The 19,638-nt window shown below is 42.2% G+C and overlaps 1 protein-coding gene across 5 annotated transcripts in view; it reads left to right on the top strand.

Moving 5' to 3' along the window:
* SEMA5B (semaphorin 5B) overlaps positions 1-19,638 on the top strand; it is a 281,859-nt gene that overhangs the window by 84,088 nt on the left and 178,133 nt on the right. For 4 of the 5 annotated variants that reach the window (XM_030018532.2, XM_030018529.2, XM_030018528.2 and 1 more), the window contains one exon: positions 5,451-5,502. The exons of the other annotated variant lie outside the window; for it this stretch is intronic. The gene's annotated coding sequence lies outside the window, so the exon portion shown is untranslated. The remainder of the gene's footprint in view (positions 1-5,450; positions 5,503-19,638) is intronic. 5 annotated transcript variants of the gene reach the window in all.

The raw sequence follows: 19,638 nt of genomic DNA, 5'->3' as shown, positions 1-19,638 counted from the left end.
CACTTGTCTCACTTGCCTGGAAGTTGTAGCTTGCTGAAATGACAGTCCTTTTCTTGCTGTTGGGGGTTTGGGATGTAGAGAGTGAATGCTGGGGGTAGGGATTTATTTTAAACATATTTTCAAATTGGAAAAAAAAAAAGTGTGATTTATTTTCTTTTGCTGCAGCCTGCTCCCAATTTTCAGTTTACATTAATAGCTGTGGGAACAGCAGTTCTTATTGTCATGTACTTTAGCTATTAACACTGTGTCTGGTTTGACAGTACATCTCTCTTAATTTTTTTTTTTACTCCCTTGCGATCATAAAATATGTATCAGCCTTCCTTTCTAATATCCTTTGGCATGTCCAGCTAGTTAATTTGCGTCTTTCTTTCCTCCTTTAGAATTTGATTTTTCTAACATCATATACTTAATCAGAAACAAACCAACTCTATTAAAACTTCCTTTTATTTTTTTTTTAATTAGAAATTTGTTTGAATTCATATTTAATGGAATGATTTCTCCAGGAGCCCCTAACGGCTTTCTACCCCAAATGTGTGCTTCATTGATATTTTAATTGCTGTAATAATCAGCATTCTGAATAAGAGGTCTTTCCCCTAGCTCAGTAAACCCATACTGGCTGAGTAAAGCATGTCTGTGATTTATGTGCAGATAAACAGCTTTGGATCCTACCCAATCACTTCATCAGTTTTAATTCGGCTGCCTAATCAGTAGCAAACAGGAGGGGTTTTTTTTGTTGTTTTTTTGCTTTGTTTTGTTTTGAAGGGGTTGGGGGGTGTTAATATGGAGTTTGGCCTGTTCCCCAGAATGGCACAGATAGCTCCCCATTTCTCATCATGTTTGTGTCAAAGTCAGCTCTGACTTTCTGAAAGAGTTTATAAGAAGGGGATGAGATGCCAAGACCTGCCTTTGGGCTTTCGTTGGTATCCAAGGAACCATACAGATATGCAGTCTTGAACAAGGAGTCTGCTCTTATCTCATGTTTTATAAAGGACATCCCTCAGATGCCTGAGAAAAGTGGAAAGGCTCATATAGAAGCAGATTTTATTTTCTGTGTGTGTTTAGCGGTTGATGTCTTCAAAATTATTTTCACAGCAATCATGTTACTGCTGTTGCTGTTTCTTAATAGACATAATGACTTTGATGGGGTCCAGGAGGTGGAGGTAACTGGAGCCTGAGGGGTGCCCCTGTGCAGGGGTAAGGAACAGTATAGCCCACTCTCACCTTTGCAACTCCAGCCTATAGGTTGCTGTTACGTGTCAGCTATGTGCACAGTGCTATAAAGGCCAGGGTGGTCCAGATGACCCCAGACTGAGGGTCTTCTAACTTCAGGCTTGTGACGAGAGTTCCTGACCTCATTTTTGTCTACCATAACCCAAGCAAATGCCTGTTAAGGTTAAAACATTGGACCATTTACATTATTATCTGTTAGTGCCATGTGTCCAGAGGTGAAGTGTTCTCTGATTTATAAGCAGCCTCTGAAGGATTATGGAGGGCAACCCCATTTTTGTCATCAGATCTAGGGCAAGCAATACCATCTGTAATAATAAAGCTTACCTAAAGAGCTTAACATGGTTTGAGTAGTAAACCATGGCTTTGTGTCTCTGAACCTTGTCAGCTATACTGGCTGCCCTTAATTTCAGCGTGTAACTGTGCCTGGCCACCTCCCTTACACTGGGGGACTGTAAGAGATATTAGTAGCTGTTCTGTATCTGTTTTTTTCCTCTTTCACAGCAGCCCTTGCTATGTAAGCAAGCAGCAGGCTTGGGAACGCGGTGCTAGGCTGGGTGGCCACCACTGGACTGTTTAGGAGACAGGTTAATTTGGAAGGAGAAGACATTGGCATTGTTACTGTATCTTCTTGGGGGTTTACATCAAAACCCAAATAACGTATACCACCTTTTTTTCCACTTCATGTTAAAACCCCACAACTCTATGTTTCACTATTACCAAGAAGAATCCCAAGAAGAGCTGCTAAACTCAAACTTTTTGGCTCAGCCTTAATTCCTTGCACACACCCATAGCTGTAGGGGCTTTAAATAGAGCTTTGAATCATCATGAAATTCAGAGAATTAGGCTGGGCTAGAGGGAAGGGCAGCAGGGTTTGTGGCAGTTTGGGATCAGTTTGCAGTGCAGATGTGCATGTCCTGAGGGACCTTGGGTGAGGTGTTTAATCCATCTGCTGTGCTGGGTTTTTTGTAGCTTGCAAAAGGGCAATAATGTCTCCCGCCTTAGACCGAGGATGAAGAAAGGATAAAACCCATGAATAAAGAGAAGACATTCATATCCTGTGGTGGCTCTGGTACAGCTCCACCTCTGCTACAGCAGTCACCGGGCTTTTTATCTGCAGCGCTCAAAGATTTTTTCAAAAATGGTTGTGAGCATTTTTATAGTCTTCTTGTGCATGGTCAGAGGAAGGCAATGTGGCTTGCCCAGGGTTGGGGAGCAGTCAGTGACAAGATGGCAGTCATGCCCCTGCCAGCAGATCCCACTTAGCAGAGCTCAGCTGGCAGCTCTGGAGATGCAAGCATAGCCTTGGGGAGAGCAAAAGTGACTGCTTTCTCCTGCTCTGCAAAGGTTGTGAGCCAGCTATTGTACTAGTCCCACAGGTTCCTTGCCTCAGGATGGGCAGTTTATTCTTTTAATTTTGGAATTCCCTGCCTTTGGCTAAGACAGCATGGATTTGGAGGTGTGTGTGGAGGGGGAAGTTTGACTGTTATACTATGCTACTTATATTATTCTGCTTCTTTTTAATTGATGACAGCACTATGGAGGTACTACCAGGCTGGGGATTTTCCTGGCTCTGACTGGGAACAGTCTACAGGTCTGGTTCTTTCGACCTCAACAGGAGCTCTGAGCATCCTGTTCATATTAAAATTAATGTGGAACGAACTTCCAGAGTCCTGAAAGATGAAGACAATCCCATCTGTCTACCTGCTGCTTTAATGGAGAGATAGGAAAGGTTTCATGCTGTAACCTGAGAGGGAATTCAAACATCTGAGAAATAACTTCAGGAGAAGGCCCAGTTTCTTGCAGATCAAAGGGTGAGTTTAGGGAATCCTCTATTCTCTGATGAGAAGGGAGCTATTATGTTTAGAGAGTTAGGCAGTTTGCAGACCAAAAGTCCTTCTGGTGATCAAACCTGAGAGTTTGCGTTGACCAAAGTGGCTTACTTTTTAGAAGAGACTACCTGTCCTGGAGGTTTGAGCTAACAGGTGCATCTTATTTTCTTACAACCTGATATGCTGGGCTCTGAACTGCCTCCTGGGATGTCACCAAAAAAGCATTTCCACTGTTATCATTTTAAAGAGCAAGAGTCAACTGGAAGTGAAGGCTGAGTCCTTTTGTGGGGTGCTCTGTCACCCTTGGGTTCCCTTGGGTTTCCCACCTTTGGGATTCAGCCCTGGCAGAACAGCTGCAGAAATTTTCACATCTTCGTCCCTTTCCTATTATTTCTTTCACAAGGGAAGACTGATAGGAGAAGGAAGGAAATGTGAGAGTGTGTATGCATGTTAGTCTTAAAATGTTGAAAGAAGGGACTGTGAGAGCATTTTCAGGGTTATGGAAATGTGATGAATGAGGCTTCTTGTAGAAAACAATTGCTTCAGTCCTCTCAGTGAACTGGGTGACTGGTTCCTCTGTTGCTGCAGTTTGCTTTTTTCAGATGTTGCTACATTTATTATGACTTTTTCTTTATTCTTTTTTATCTTCCCTTTTCTCTCTCCCTTTCCCCTTTCCCTTTTCTCCTTTCCTGTTTCCCCTTTCCCCTTTCCCTTTCCCTTTTTCTTTGCCATTTTATTTTCCTTTTCCTTCTTTTTCTTTTCCTTCTTTTTCTTCTTTCCCTTCTTTCCCTTTCCCTTTTTTTCCCCTTTCCCTTTCCCTTTCCCTTTTCCTGATTCACACTATTTAGAAGCCATTGTTCAAGGAAGAATTACCAGGATGGTGAGAGGTCTGCCTATGGCTAAAGTCTGATGGTCTGTCTTCGAGTGCGGCACCTTAACTCATGAGAGCCCTCTGGCATGACATAGGGTTTCGGCAGACCAGATTTTAGTTTCTCTGGAAAAAACATTCTGTCATTTTAGTATCTCCATTCCTTGTCTGTGATGTAGAGTTAGCAGCATGTGCTCTTTCTCAGGAGGGCGGTGAGGAAAAACCCATCTGGTTCGTGAATGCTCAGATATTGCTCTAATGGAAGCCATATAAATAACTAGATAAATAATTTCAGTGAGATCGTCTGTCGAGCATAGGTAGCAGGGTCAGAATGTCTTCACACTGAATCAGTTCTTACTGGCTGAGTGGGATTTGTGCTCACAAGCCATTGTGCAGAAGCATCCTCTGATTTTTGCTGTCTCTGTCTTTTCCCATCCTAAGCTTTTAGCTCCTTGATCTCTTGCTGGTAAGCTCCATGGAGCAGAGACTACCATGGCCAATGTCTGCACTGTGCTTAGCACAAAGAATTCAGGCATAGGGTAGGCTTTGGGGTGCTGCCGTAATATGAAACTAAATTATAAATTGTTAGAAAATAATCTAGAATTTGTTATAATTTGTTACAAGCTTTGCCTCTTTACTTCCATCAGGTTGTGGTGGAATTGGGGGTTTTGGATAAGACAGAAGGGTGAAAATATTGAAAATAACCTTTGAGGTGTGGGTTTCTTGAGCAGCTTTGTTCATTCTGTGCTTTGCTTTGGGATCAGTACCCTTGGTGTTTCAAAGAGGGGGGATATGGGCTCACAGCTAGTGTGCTAGCTGTCTGCCCTGCCAGGCTTGCTGTGAGACCTGGGGCAAATTATGTAGGCTGTGTTCACATGTCTTCATCTGGCTGCAGCTCCTGGATTGACTTGAACAGTTTAAATAGGTCTTTACCAACCTGTATCTGACTGCATTTGTGAGTTCTGCTGAACAGGATGGAGGGTGCAATGAACTCCAGCAGGGGTGAATGATGAAGCAGGGTGATGGGTGGTGGGGACAGGAATGTCCCCAAGCAGGGCACTGCAGTGAGGAATAAGATGTGTGTTCACAGCCTACATTTCTCACTGGTGCAAATCTCCCACTTGGAAACTGGGACAAGAGCGATTCCTTGTCTCTTCCATGAGGATGAAGCATTCAGGATTGAGAAAAGTTCAGGCAGCACTGCACAATTTCTAAGTTAGATTGAATGTGTTAAAATATTTATTGTTTCTACAAACATTTGCTGCTAGCAAATCTGTAGGCTGGGATTTTTGCAGAAGGCAAATATGAAGAAAATGACTGCAACTGAAGCAAATTTTGAAGCAACCTTCAGATGAGCATTAAGGAAAATTTTTACACTGCTTTGTGGTTAAACTTAAATAATCTGTTCTTTACATTTTGCTTCCAAAACAATGTAAAAATTTGACGTTAAATTCTCTTCCCCATCGGATAGAAGATGTAGTTAGAAATATCCACTGAAGACTCTTTTTCTGATGTTTCCACAGGATTTTCCCTGGAACGTGACTTCGAATATGACACTTCAGTAATGCAGAGGCTGTAAGTAAATAATATAGTGTTTGCAACCCTTCTTTAACAGCCATGTTTACACTCTTTCCAGAGCTTTGTTAGAACTCATCTTTGCTAGGCTCTACCTTGTAAAAAGCTTGCAAGGAAGTGACTGAAAGATGACATGGTTCTAAAGTGGATCGTGCCATTTTAGACACTTTGCTTTATCAGCTTCTTGTTTCATTTAAGAACTCCAATAATGGTTGCTTAATCTGCAGGAGAAAAGCCCAAGACATCTGTCAGTATTGCAGGAAATGCCACGAGCAGACTAAAATAAAAATACCTCATTAGCGTAGATGAGCAGTGAATAAAATGCAGTGATACATTACCAAAAGCTGGCATGCAGTTGGTTCCCAGGAACAGAACAAAGGCCAAGAACCTTATTTTGCTTGTGATACCACTAATTAAAAAGGCCTACTAGAAGCTGAATAAATGAACCCGAGGGGCTGCTGACCTGGTCATGTATTTGTTGGCCTTTGGTAACTTGGTGTCAGAGTTGGGTATCCGAGGAGTCTTATCACAGAGGCAAGCTTTTGTGCAATTCCTGGTTGTGAATGCTTGAAAAAGATAAAATTTCCTTCTCTTCCTCAACTTTTTCCATTTTTTTCTAAGGTGAATTAGTGAGCTGATAGTTTTGGTAGCTCTTTTCTGAATCTGCATTGTTTTTCCTAATCAATTCTCTCAGATCTGCTCAATCTCCATTTAATTCAGTCAGCTACTCAACATCCAAACCTTCTGTAATAAAGAGAGTGCTAATTTTTCCTTTTATTTCAATTGTAGTTGATGGCTTTTGTCAGGTGTTATCATATAACTCAATCATCCACCATTGGAATTTGTAATTTAATCAATAAAGGAGGCCATTTTTCTCAATGAGATCAAAAGAGAAAGAGCTCAAGGAAAACCCACAGTAAAAAGAAGGTGAAAAACAAAAAAGGGTGATAGGAACTGTGGTTTGCACTTAATAGCTACTCACCCTGGTGGCTGTATCTGCCTGGCAAGTTGCACGCAAAAGAGATACCACTATTTTAGAATTAATGAATCTAATGATTGCACCTATGCACTCATCTTGCAAAATCTAGAGGGAAAGTCATGGATGTTACTTTAACTGCTATGACAAGTACTTTGTATCAATTCCACCACACTGAATGGTGTTAGCAACCCTGTACATGAGCAGTAGTGTTCACACTAGCAGTTTGCTATCAAGAGAGACACCAGGAAATGAAACTCTGCGCTATGTGAGATCCTCCAACCCTTCTGTTCACATGCCTTTGTTGCATTGCTGTTGCTTTAGACAAGGGTAGAGGAGGGAGTAGCCACGGCATCAGGCCACTCTTGATGTGCTTGTTGAATGGCTCAAGGCTTTGAAGCACAGGGGTCTCCCTGGCCTCAGTAAAAGGTGGCTGCGGCCTGTGTACCTGCCCTGTCCCCTGCCTCTGTGTTTGCTTCCACTGCTTCTGTTGCCCCAGAGGAGGGGGTGGTACTGCACTGGCTTGGCAGGATGAGGGAATGGCTACTCACTACTAGCAGTGAGAGCTCTCTTGGTTTCATGCCCTGGCCAATTTGAGAAGTGCAATGTCTGGAAGAACATCTCTGCCAGTTCTGCTGCAGAAGTGAATTTTGTCCCAAGGTTGAAGGTTTATTTTGCTCTCAGCCTCTGGAACGCAACATGCCTTTTTCACACTGCCAAGCAGCTTTGAGCAAGGCCTGGGAGGGAGATTGAACGCCCCACTGGAGAAGTACTTGTGCTGGGTCACAGCTGGGAATCTTTCCTTGGCTCCTTAATTTCAGAGGGAGATTGCCTGGACAGGTCTCAATATAGGCCTCTGAAGAGTCAGCCATGGTTTTGCTGATAAATTGCTGATAAGTATTATGGTCTCAACTTGGCAAGGTTCACAGAGCTCAAGATGAAAGGTATTCAAAATTATTCATTCAGAAAATGTTAAGATTTAAAATTACAGTAAATCATTCGGTCTTTAAGGGACATCAAAACACTGATTTGCTTATGTCCCTCCCAAAGCCCTGTTGCTAGTGCTGTAGCCACATTTTCTGCAAATGAGATGTTGAGCCAGCCATTGAAATATGCACCTTGGGGGATTTTTAGAACATGTTTTTTAATTGAAGTAGACACATTTGTAAAGAAAGGCTTAAGAATACAACATTTTGGGGAATTTTTAACATGCAATGTGTGGCATTTGTCTCGAAGATTTTAGCATTCCCCTTGAGTGCTACTCCAGACTGAGTAAACAGGTATTTAGAGAGTCTTTAGGTGCTCATTTTCAACCTGGGTTGACAAACTTTTCCTGTGATAAGCACATAATTTCATAAGACAATAAGACAATCAGCTGATGAACTCTACGGTGAATAATATTTAAAAAAAACCACCCCAAACACTCTACAGCAGAAGCTACCGCTTAATTGTGACAGACTTACCTCAAGGTTTGTTAAGTGTTGAACATTGTGAACTGAAGAATGCCTGGACAAGTGCTGCATTGGGCTTGGTCCTAATTTCTCAGCAATTCTGCCTCTTTGCAGCCCTTTTGAATTCAAGTCCTGCTCCTGTTTCGCACAGCTGTACCAGAAAGTTTTGGACAAGGAATGTGTGAAGTGTGCCAATCAGACAGCTACAAAATCTACAAAACTGCAACTGGCCAACTTCTGACAAATCAATCCCTCTGCCCTTGGAAAATACCATAGAAGCCTTTTCTTGTATGAGCAATATTGTAAATATTGGTTTGTCTTTTTTTCATAAACCTATGTTTAAGTCTATTCTCCAACTTTTCGACAGAGCCAAACAGTTACCAAACATGCACCATATGATTGCTTATGATCTCTGGTTCCTTCTGGTGCACACCAAATAATGTCATCAAAGTCAGTGCCATTCTGTCTGTCGTGTTTGGCCAAATATGAGAGCAGAATTTCTCCCACTGAGTACCTTAATGTGCTGTATTTGAAGATTGACTTTTTGGAGCAACCAGAGTTTGACTGGCCAAAGCAATCAGTGTGTTGCCTAGCCAGGCAGCCTAGGGAACCCGACTGTAAGAAGTGAAAAGCTTCTAATGAGAACTGAGGTTGAAAGCATTTCTCGGGGTTGATTTAGCACTCAAGAACTCAGTGCTTTGTGGAATTGGAGCATCCTCAGAAATAAGCAATGGCACATGCAGACTGCCCCTCTGTCCTTCCCACAATAATGACTTCCTCTTTTCACCTAAAAAAAGAGAAAATAAGTAATTATGCTTTAGTCCCACTTTTCAGTGGTATTTTGCACAAAATGCCTCCCACAGAGCAGAATAACTGGGGGGTTGAGAGCCGTGCATGTGTATAGTATGCCCCAAAATATTTACGTATATGTTCATTATTTTTTTCCCCGTAATATCCCTTGCTTTTAAGCCGCTAAAACATTTTGAAACACTTGCATTGGCTTTTCTGTCCTGCTCCCAGCACCAAATCGCCCATTTTAGCGATTCCACGCAGATTAGGAATTTGGAAAAAAAAGAACATTGCAGCCACTTTCAGCTCATCTCTTAAAGGACATTGAGTTTTGCTTCCACTGTTTTTGAATTCAACAGGCTGCAGAAGGACTGGGTGTCATTTAGCTATTAAAGATTTTTGTTTTCCTGATCATTGTGAAGTAGCATCATTAACACAGGCAAATTACCATGCTTCACTGTGCTGTATCCATGGTACATTAGAGGCCCTTTCCCATTGGTAAAGCTGAGTCTATTCTTCTGTAAAATGAGGGGCCCATTGGCAGTTCTTTGGCAAGTGAGACAGAGGGACTATTTAATGAGAAGAAGAGTGGTCTAATAAGGGGGAAAAAGTTGAACATGACAAGTGCAGGGAAAGATAGCAGAAGGCTGATTTATAAATCACTGCATAATTGGGCCAAAATATTCATCTGTTTTCACAGGGCCAGGGAAGAAGGGGGCTGCAGTTTGGGGGTAAATGAGTAACATGATTTTTCCAAAGTACGTTTTAGAAAAGTCAAGCACTCTATTCCATTTCTCTTCCTCATACCAAATGCTGTGCTTTCAGGCTAATGGAAACTGGTTTGTATTGCTTAATTTTCCTCTTTGAAATGGCGTATTGGCTTTTGGTGAAGAAATTGGACTTATGCTTGAATACGTCTGGATTTTACAAATAGGTTTTTAGTTTAATAAGATGAAACCAATTAACCAGAAAAGTCATTGCCAATGGATTTTACAAGTACATAAAAATATATTGCTTTTTCTTGAAGCATTTCATCACCCTTTTAAATGTTCCCTTTTCTTTCCTTTGCCACCAGTGACAAAGCACTGTGATGAATTTATCCCCTCATGCCTTTTCCTGAAGACATTGATCGCTGGCCCTGATCATGTGTGTGTATGTGGGGGGCTGTAGGTATGTGCATATGCATCTATTTATTTCTGTCTCACTTTGCCCTTGGTGGTGTTCAGTGCATTTAACTTGTGGCCTGAGAAAAACCAGAGCACACAAGCTATAAAAAGGTGTTCTTAAAAGATGGCTTGAAGTGGCACAGGACCCAAGGGCTAATGAGCAATCTCTCAAAACCAGGTGTTAATGCAACCGCTGAAACATTTGGTGTAGCAGCGACATTGAGGAAGGCAGTAGCACCTGATTGTTACGCCACTGCATCCCTGGGAGAGGAAACATCTCCTGGAAGCTCTTCTGTGGTCCCTCATTATGCCAGCTTTGCCTTGCAAGTGAGGGTAGGGACAGGGACCGGGACACATCGTCCTGCAGCAGCACGGAGGTCTGTGGAAATGAGGTCTGGTCTCTGCCTGCCTGTCTCTGAACAGTATTGCTCATTTTATCACCTTTAGCGATATTTTACTTCCACTCTGAATAATTAAATTGGAGGGAATTTCAATATGAGGCCCTGCCAGCGTCCTCTACCCCTAAATTTCCATCAACTGTCTGCCTGCGAGAGGGCTGGGTGACACACAGGACATGGGTGCACGCTGAGGAACTACAGGATTTCTCCTTCCATTACCTCAGCCTTCCCCATTCCCTCATAGCCTTGCCTTCTGCTTAAATTGCAAAGGATATTAACTTCTATGAGCATGTGGGGCGGTAACCCAGGCAGGCATCGCCTTGGGATGACATGGTTTTCCCTGCTCTGATCAGCTCTGTGTAAACTGAAGCAAAAAGAGTCTGCTTTGATTCCTAATAACTTTGCTAGTTTGCTTTAGTTACCAGCTGATACAGAGATGACTAAAGTGTGGTACTTTGGGGTAAAATAGGGTGTCTGTCCAAGTACATGGCATATGACACACAAAATTAGCTGTTGCAAACAGACACCTCTGTTCATACCAGCTTTGCCTGATCCTTCAAGAAAACAACTGTATCATGTGAAAGAATAACAAACACTAAATTTTGGTAACAGCAGAAGCTTTAATTCTCTTCTTCCGTAAGCAATGGGAGTGTCCTGCAGGGCAGTGCCCTTTTTGCATCCTTGCTTCCATTTAGCAGTGGTTCTCACATTTTAAAAATAAGTCTAGATATTTTACCATCAGCCTGACATCATTACTAACGCTCTGCATATTTACCATTTACTGATGATCTAGTTGAAGGAAATGATTACATGGAGGGCTTTAAAGGAGATAGCCCTTTCAATGGGGTGTGAACTTCAACACAAACCAAACACTTGCTTCAAGTCCTCCTGGATTTGTGAAACTCTCTCAATTAGCCACACCAAGTTCTGAATGATGCTGCCCTTTCAAAAAGCCAGGACAGCCCAACACCTCCTTCCAGTAGCTGTGGTGTGAGCAGCATGTGCTGGTTTACATCCAAGCTCTTCCATTGCTTATTTAATTCTCACTTTTTTTTGGCCTTTGTTGAATTCCTAGGCTGTCCCTCATATTAAAATGACCTTGTTCCTCCAGGGAAACCTCCCCCCATTCAAACAAATGCTACCAACACCAAATAACCGCTTTGTGGTATCCAGTTTTGTCCTGCATTTGTTTTAAAGCTTCCCAGGAACCCTTGGCTACTTCGCACAAACTGTTAACTTGAGGGTAATAATTTTGTCTGGGTTTTGTCACAGAAATTCAATTAAGGAGGATTATGAACACAGTTGTAGGCCTGTTTCATTTACAGTTGCAAATGAAACCCAGGCCACACACTGATCGTTTATATAGGAAAGGAGATGCTGTGTAGTTTTGAGTGGCTGAATTACCTGCATGTTCCTTTGTGTGGCTTCAGTTATTGCAGAAGGGAGGGGAGGGAGACTTGCAAAATGAATAAAGGACTGACGGAAAGGCGGGAAGGAAATCACCAAGGGAAAAACTACCCCCACTGCTTTTCCCTAGGAGGCACACTTCCCGTCTACACATAATAAACTCCACGGGGAATTTCTTCCTCCTTAGAAAACATATCCCGAAGGGCAAGAGTGAGTAGTCCTTTATTTATTTATTTATGGTTAACAAAGAGCAATATTCTGTTTTCGTGGCCTTGGTTTGGCTCCAAGTCCCAGAGCCACCAGGGGCAAGGCATACGGTTTCACTTTTTTTCAGGTTTTATTTCCGGGCCATGCAAGCCAACTTTTTTATTCCTTTTTTCTCTTTCCAGGTTTTTCTGTAAGCAGCTGAATTCCCCAGGTAGGAAAGGGGAGAGGAGGGGGAGGGGAAGAGAGGACCTTTACCAGATTGGAGCAAAATGATAGCTGCTGCAGAGGCTGGCTCCTGGTGAGAGTAGCGTGTTTGGAGATAATGAAAGAAGAAGGGATTTTGTTTATTTTGTGGGATGCCTTTTTTACTTATGAAGGGCAAAACAAAGGCAAAACTTGCCTTGATGTCCTCTGATGAAATGTCTGTGTTTGTAAAGGAGCAATATATCTCAGCTTTGCTTTGCAACAATAAACTTTGGAATTACTTTGCACCACCCTGGAGATATGTGAAGGGCATGGCACTTGGTCATCTCTTCTTCCTTATACAGGCTTTGTCCCACAGCTTTGGGCTCTGTCCTCTAACCCTTTGGCTGGGAAATCCCACACTGATTTCCCTGGGGTGTTGCCTGCCTGAAGACATGGAGGATGTGGCCTCCTATTACTAATAAGGCTTAGCTCTCATCTACTAAATTTTATTCATAAGGAGTTACCACCATTTTGCAGGTGGGGAAGAGAGAGGTAGCTAAAGGTGGAAACACAGCCCCAGTTGAGTCAAGAACGGGAACAGTCCCAGTCTGTTCCCTGTCCTAAGTATCTCCTGCTAGTGAGCGCTGGAGTGTCTGCTAAGAGATCTACACCATGCATCACCTTTGATTAAAGCCCTCCTCAAGTATACTCTATTTAACAACTTGTTTTCCTCTTGATTTTTACTTTCTTCCTCATTCTTCAGTTGCAGGAAGGGTTTTACTGTCCTTACTGTGGTTTCAACTACGTGCCCAAAAGGCTTACTGGATTCTTCACCAGATAAGGGGAAATAAGCTCTTTTGTTTCTAGCTTTAGATCAGATACTGTTTCCATACATCTCTTTGTATAGAGCCTTGACACTGCTGAAGACTGAAAAAGAAGCAGGCAGCTTATTAACTGTCAAAAACTTCAGCGAAATTCACTGGAAGTGATGCAGTGAAGTGTGAACAATATCTACTTCTGCTCCACATCCAGGGCAACTCATCCTGTGGTGAGGGGCTGTTACAGCGATTTATATTTCTCAGTTGTTTTGTGGTGGAGTTGTCTTGTGTCAGATTAAACTTGTTGTGAGAGCTTGTTGTTGAGGCAAAACCTGGATGAAAAAAACCAAAAGGCCTTATGTAAAGGACGATCTGTGAGTCTCTTGCTTTTGGGGCATCTTTTCTGAAGAAGTTGGGACAATTGAATTCAGTGCCCTCAGCATCTTTCAGTCCGGATGAACATGACTTTGGAGCGGGTATTATGGCTAGATGGATTTGAGTTTGAATAACCTTGCAAAAGTCAGTGGGTTCATGTTGACACAAAAACAGTGGGGGAGAAAAGGAGGAGAATCAAGATTTTGTATAACTATCAGGTTATTTTGTTACAACTGATTGAGGTGACATATCATAATCCAGTTTTGTTGTGTAGTGGAGGAAGGAGATGAGCATCTCCAGGGTGTGACTCATCAGAAGGGTGTTCCCACAGGTGACAAGAGCCGACCTTTGGGCGTGCTGATCTCCTCCTGCTGACATACCAACTGCCTTGCTGCCTAGCCTAACCCAGCTTTCAGGTGAATAAAGTAGGGTGAGATGAATCTCTGCCTACGTTTCAATCACATGTTTTATATTTGGTAAAAACATATAAAATTAGCCCTTTTTTAGCATCTCTCAATCTGTAGATAGTAAAGTTAGATCCTTAGCCAGCATAAATGAGCTGAACTTAAGTGCTGAAGAGCTGATTTTGATGGAGTAACTTCTGCTTTGCTCCAGTTCAAGCAGAGTCAAATCTCTGTGGAGTTTTTGGGGGGTTGTTCCAGTAGTACCCCTAAGCTTAGTGCCTAAACGTCAGCAAAGGGCTGCATGGTATGTAAGGTACACATGATTTCATATGATGCCTTATGTTTTGCATAAAGTGCTTTTAGATTCATGACATCTGGCAGCATTGGCCTCTCAAAGTGTAGCAGAGAAATAATCCTTCCAAATCAGCTCTGATGGCGAGTGAAATGTTTTTCAGTAGCCTAGTTTAAAAATCATATCAGAGTCTTTCCCTCCTGTGGCTGCTAACTGGTTTAGCACAAACAATGCACACCGGCAGTAGCCATTTTAGCAGTTTCCCTGGAACTTGCTGTACATTTTTCATTCTTTTCTTTCTTTTTTTTTCTTTGAACAAGCTTTTTTTACACAGAAGGAAAAGTGTGTGGTTGAATCATAAAGGTAGATAAAGTATTGTGAGACTGTGTTGGATTGAGGTCCTTTTCAGCCAAATAATGACTTTTTCTACTTATAATGGAAGAATTGAAAGAGATGTGGGAAAGTAAGACTGAAGCACACTCGGGAGCCTATATTTCAGTAACGAGGAGGAGGCTGACCATTAATATGGGAATTAATAACCCTCCAAAGCCACCTCTTTTGAGCAGCTGCAGTAGGAACTGGCAGTGCAGAATGCACAGACTAATTCTCTTTCAGAGCAGCTAAAATTAAATGTTTGTTACAGCTTTATGTACGTACACTCTCAGCGGGGGCCGTTTTCCTTCCCTTTAGGCAAACTCGGAAGGGGAAGAACATTTAACAGCCTCGAACCACCCAGTCTGTGTGCCATATGTATGCACCACTGAGCCATGCCTGGGTTGTCAGTGCTTAGACTTCCTGAAAGGTGGAATCTGGGCTGGTTGCTAGCAATCCATGTCGTTAGAGGCACCAGAGCAAAATGTTAATATTGATCAGAAAGGGAAGGTTTGCAATTGTAAGCAAACGGAGAAGATCCATCATGTGTTTTCACAGATGATAAAAGGCTGACTGTGGCAGTCTGCTTATCAAATAACTAGATTTATTGAAATAGCCTGTGCTCTCATTAAATAGTTTTCTTTTTATGTTTTCATTTTATTTCATCTTACTGAAGGTGTCTGGGTTTTTTTCCAAACCTACTATTACTGCCATGGCAAACTGGCTAATTTAGATAATTTCTTCTGTTAATGCTTAAAAGAAGCATGGACTGCAGTGTTCTCTTCTCGCTGACATAGTGGGACCTCAGCGCAAAGCCAGTCCCTGTCATGAAATCTGAGCTTCCTGGAAAATTATAAAATCAATGTAATAATTATAAGTTTGTTCCGTGCAAGATGATAGTGCTAGGGGAAGTGTGGCTACACATTTCATTTAGCATAAGCCTAGTGCCCTCTGCTATGCACAGAAAACAGGGTAGGATCGATCATTTTTAATCACTAGAGAGGAATAAAATGCAGAAACAAAAATGTTGCTAGCATGATATGACATCCCTGTGCTGAAGGGACTGTTCCTTTCATGGCTGAGCGAGGTACCTCATTTTGTGTTTTTGTTCCCAGGGGAACAAGCTGCTGCTTTCCTCCTTTTCTGAAAAAGTTTGTAAGACGAGAAGTGGAATATTAATAATTGAAAATGCAAGTTGCGGTAATGCCATTTGCATAAGGTTGTTTCTTGACCCATGGAGGATATTCACTGTTTGTTGGAGAAAAGATCAGCAGAGGAACTGTGGGAGCCTGATGGATCTAAAAGGCTACCTGGCAATAAACATGTTTCTCAAATGAATCTTAATGTGGTTCCCAAGTCTGGAGTTCTCTATTTATAGCCTGCCCTTTTTCCTGGAGGACCTGTGATACTATCAAGAGAATCAATTCCCCCCAGCACTGGGTGTGGTGGCAGTAAGTAGGCATTAGAATGGAGAGAGGGTTTTCAACAAAGGACATGGAGACAAATCCTTCCTCCTGCAGAATTTGCTTTGTGAAGTTTAACAGTCCCAGTGACCTTCACTGGGAAAGTCCTTCTCCAAAGACATTTTAACGGTGAACTGCATGGAGTTCACCTGTCTGCTGCAGCAGGGGTTAAGACTGAGTTGACTCTGCTGATATTTTAACCTATAGTTTCAGGAATTGTGGTGGGGTTTAGTTTGGGCTTTTGGGGGATTTCTTTGTTAAGCCAGGTGCTTATGCTGCAGAGCCATCCTTCCATGCTGTTTTGAATGCTAGCGGTACCGAAACATTACTCATAAAGTGCACACACTGTTACGATTCCTGACTTTAACTCTTAGCATATTTATAGGCCTCATTTCCATTTTTTGTGGTCTCATTAATGGAACAGCAATAATAAATTGAAATGTTAATAGGCGATCATTTCACCAACAGCAGAAGGTATTAACGAACTTGATAAGATAGTTGAAAGGAAAATAACTTTTTAGTAGTGTAATTTTTTTTAACCATAGCCCCGATTGTCTCCTTCCAAACATGTGTAATTGGGGCAGTTTTGAAATTATGAACATAATTTCATATGGACATTTTTTTTAATCAGCTTCCTGGATGCCTTGCATGGGAGATGGGCCATCTGCAGAAATTCCAGTGGGGGCAGCCAGTCTGGAAGTTGAAGCATGAGCAGACTTTGCTGTAGTCATGGCGGTAATGATAGAAACCCAGAAAGCACCTTTTCTCTATGTGAGTGAATTACCTTCATTAACATGGCATGAAAAAGTGGTCCTCCCTGTATGAAGTGGGCAGTTCACATCCTGTTGTCAAGCACTTGGAGGCAGTGTTCAGATATGGTCTCATATAGGAGTTAAATTCCGCAACAGACAAGGGAATTGTACTTACAGTCACAGATTTGTGGAAGGACCCTGAGAAGTCTCTTGGCGGCACTGTATCTCACTTTTCCCACTGGTAAAGTGGAGGGCTTTGAGTTAATGGAACACAGTAGGATTTTCAGGCTTGGTCAGTTAATATCTGTGGCGAGTTAGTATCTTCTGAGGGAGAGATGGTACACTGCCGGTCAATCCTCAGCTGGAAGTAAACAGTACCAGATGCTATCCAGGACCTTTCCCAGTGCTATACCTTGTTGAAGACCTCTGTGCTGGAGTTAGTAACAGCTGTAAGGACATTTCTATATGCATGTTTAGAAATTGAAGGCTAAAATTTGTAATACATTTGCAGTAAATTTGCATTCTGGCACCTGTTCGAGTCTTTTGCTGCTTAGTTCTAGAAAGTTTGTTCCCAATGAGTTTTCATCTCTCTGAGCACATGCATTAATGCTTTTTGGACTTTGCTTACCCACAAATATAGTATAAAAGTTTGAAGTGGAATGGTTTTCACCACCTTTCTTTCTTTCTTTTTGTTAAACCGTAAGCTTAAAAGTACTAGAGTGGGTCAAGAATTGCATGTTTGAACTGGTTGTTTCCTGCAAGAGAACAGAGATTGGCATTTAAACGTGCCAATCATCTCATAATCAGTAACCTAGAAACTTAATGTAGTCTTGTGAGTACAAGTATATGCAATTTTTTGACAAAATAGAAAAAAAAAATTTTCAAATGAGGGATGTGATTGGTCTAATTCTCTCTTCTTTTGTAGATATCATTAATCTGGAAATTACTTCTGCGCGGTGCCGTTGTCTTGCTTCCATCCAGGCAAACTGCATGAGCATAAGTCCACTGAGCTAAGCACAGGATGAGCAAGTACATATGGATGTGGACAGATAAATGCCAATGCAGGGACATTTGAAACAGGAAAAAAAAAAAAAAAAAAAAGAGAGAGAGAGATTATCTGTCTAGCCTTATTGGCAAATAATCAGAAAAGTGACTGGAAGTATTGTATTGCATTTTTTCTTGCTTAGGGCTTGATCCAAAACTCACCAAAATGAGTGGGAAACTTTCCATGATGTGCTTGAGCTTTGGGCTGGGACACCTGATCCACACTTACTCTTTCTCTGTCTCACTGCAACAAATTGCTAAGTGCGTGCCTCAGGCAAATAAAGATATTTTCATCAGCCAGCATTACCAACACTGCCTGGCACTGGCAAAGCAAACTTAAATCTGCTGTGGCTGTAATGACTCTTCAACATATAGAGAGGAAAACAGTTGCTTTGAGTAAGATGACATGGATATGGATACAGATGTGGATATCACCCAAGCACATGGCATGGGGTTATGTGTTCAATAAGGTGTCATTTTTAGATATACAAGTGACCCTAAAATGCTTATACCAGTTTGCTGCATCATTGTCTTTTAAACTTGTTACTCTTGAGCTTCAGTTCAGTTGTATTTAATTTTCCCCTGGTTTTTTTATGTCTTATAAAGTTCAGTGTGTGCAGATTTGGTTTGGGGATGGAGGTGGTGCACAGCTGGTGGAGTGGAGGAGCAGGGAGGGAGCAGATCTTTTTAAAGCGGCTAAACTTGTAGCCAAAAAAGATACTGCATTTATAATGTTCCCATTCTTCTCAATACTTAACAAGAAAAATGATTGTGTGTGTGTGACGTGAATATTCAGCACAGAGCTTTGGTAGCTGACCGCTCTCTTTTCACAGCCATCCAACCGCACACACATTCCTAGGGGATTACCTCACTGCCAGCGCTCCTCAAAGTGTGGGATACGCCGAAGCCGACCAACTGCAAAGCTCCTTTCTGCTCACTGCGGTGCTGATTTTAGGCAATGACCTTTAAAACCACAAACCTAACCCTACATCTACCTCCAAAAAGATTTTTATCTGTTAGCTAAGTGGGAGAGATGCTGGGAGTGGAAATAGGGTAGAGTCTATAGGTTACACGTTGAAATTCCTCTCCAAGCTTTCTACTCCTCTTTGGCTCTAAACACTCAATAACTTGCCAGCCAGAGAATGTTTGTCCCTTCCTTCTCTCTCTCTTTTTTGTGTTCTTCCCTTGTTTTGCATATTCTGACAACACTGTTTACTTCAGCCTGCAGCTCCCACTGCTTTGTGTGCTTTCTCCCCATCTCACAATTGCACAAATAAATCACTGAGGAAAATTTGCATTTGATGGAAATTTTTAGGTGATATTAAGTTTTATGGGTGGAATATAATGTATGTGAGTTAGCTTAATTAAACTGAATTTTCATTTGTGACACAGAGGTCTTTATCTGTACAAGGCTATTTTTGTCTCTCATCTTTTTTGCTATTAAACATGCCAGTGGATTTGAAAACCCGAGGATGACAGATCTCAGAAAGTATCATCTCTCTTGTATCAAAATATCTGCTTATGCCAAGCGGAGCAAATCGGCATCATCACAGAGCTGAACAGTTAATTTGTGCCAGGAATTTCTGAATGCCAGGCGGTCAGAGTCCGAGGCCCATATGTGTTGTAGCACCCTCTAGTCGCTCCGTTGGTAACTTGCCTCACTCTAGAGGAGAGATGAAGTCCGGCAAAATAATTTAGATCAAGTGAAAGTTGATTAAAAGTTTGTCCAGAGTTTCTGTGCCCTGATATACTGCATAGGTTGAAAGCGGCTTCCTTCCCCCTCCCAAACAGTAGCGTGTGCCCCGGAGCCCTGCTGGATTCGGCTTTGGTGAGCGCAAGGTTTCTCTTGCCCCGCTGCTTGTCCTGCTGCCACTGCAAAGCTTGCGGATGGGGCAGGGTTCGCCATTGAGATTGCTGGGCCTGCGAACACGTGCTGCCTGTTCTGCCACCTGGGTTGAGGTTGAGCTGCAAAGCTGTGGGGAGCACACGGGAAATTCATCTCATCGGCTGCTGCAGCTTTGTTTTAGAGAGATGAG

This window comes from Aquila chrysaetos, chromosome 6 (assembly GCF_900496995.4).
Source record: "Aquila chrysaetos chrysaetos chromosome 6, bAquChr1.4, whole genome shotgun sequence".
Classification (NCBI taxonomy): domain Eukaryota; kingdom Metazoa; phylum Chordata; class Aves; order Accipitriformes; family Accipitridae; genus Aquila; species Aquila chrysaetos.
Note: the sequence above shows the minus strand (reverse complement) of the source record. Positions and strands in the feature narration are given on the sequence as shown.